This window comes from Acyrthosiphon pisum, chromosome A2 (assembly GCF_005508785.2).
Source record: "Acyrthosiphon pisum isolate AL4f chromosome A2, pea_aphid_22Mar2018_4r6ur, whole genome shotgun sequence".
NCBI classification, from domain to species: Eukaryota; Metazoa; Arthropoda; class Insecta; order Hemiptera; family Aphididae; genus Acyrthosiphon; species Acyrthosiphon pisum.
In genome coordinates, this window is record NC_042495.1 from 77134348 (window position 1) to 77135803 (window position 1456).

Consider the following 1456-nt stretch of genomic DNA (forward strand, 5'->3'; position numbering starts at 1 on the left):
CACTCCTAAAAATTTTTTGTCTTAGTCCGGTTGAGTTTTTTTTACAGATATTTAAAGAAAAACTTATGGAGAACCTTGTACCAAATTTTAAAAGCTTAGTTATAAAAGAAAAAAATTTTACGATTTTTCAACCACAAAATTACTTGCAAATTTTCGCAATTTTGACATATTTCGTATAAATTTAAACTTTAAGCACTTATAAAAAAAAATTGTGACTAACGATTTTGGATTTTTTTTTATCACTGTGAGAACAACTTATAAGAAACCTTGTATTAAATTTTCAAAGTTTTCTATCCAACCAAAAATTTTTTATCGTTATTTTAAAAAAAAATACTTAGAAAAATTGAAAATTTCATTTGTCTATAAATAGCTCAAAAAAAGTCGAAACACTTTGAAAATTTAACCCTGTATAGACAACGCTAATATAAACATCTGTTGCAAATTTCAAGTGCTTACAATAATTATTTTTTGAGTTACAGTAAAATTAAGTTTTCGTTTTTGTCAAAAATTGGTTTTGCGTAAAAATTCGCGTTTTTCCGTTATTTTTTTAAGGTTTTTCCTGCCGCTTTTGAAAAGTATTGGGAAATTTTCACTTTTGACCCCCCAAAGTACCAACTAGATTCACTTTCCTTTCAGAAAAGGTACAACTTTTGAAATCGAAGCATTTTTACTGCTCCAAAAGTTGTCGTCAGACACAAAAAAAAGAAAAGAAACACACATCATGTAAAATCAATACATTCATCACTTCGTTCAGAATCTAAAATGTACATTTATTAAAAAAATTCAATTTGTTAAAAAAATCAATATTAAATATATAGTAGATAAAAATCAATATTTAAAAAAATTATTTATATTTGATAAAAAACCTATATAGATTTATAATCAATTATAAAGGTATATTTGATAAAGAATCAGTATTTATAAAAAAAAACTATTTGATAAACCAATTTATTTTCAAAAAACAAATGTACACTAATATAAATAATAGTCTTTAAAAAAAAAGAATATATATTTGATAAAAATTTTTTAAAAAAATTCATTAATTTTTGATAAAATTAATTCCTTAAAAAATCAATATTAAATATGTAGCTGATTCAGTATTTAAGAAACATTTTTAATATTAAATATGATGAAAATTAGTATTTATAAAAAATCTACATTCGATAAAAAAATCAGTATTTAATTAAAAAAATCTATATTTGATAAAAAATCCGTATTTAATGATAAAATCTGTATTTGATAAAACATATATTCAAAAAATCTAAATATATATAAAAAACAATTATATTTGATAAGACAATTTATATTTATTTTTTAATATAAATTAAAAATATCAAATATACATTTCATTGAATATAGATTTTTTTGAATATGTGTTTTATCAAATATAGATTTTATCATTAAATACGGTTTTTTTTTATTAAATATAGATTTTTTAAATTAAATACTGATTTTT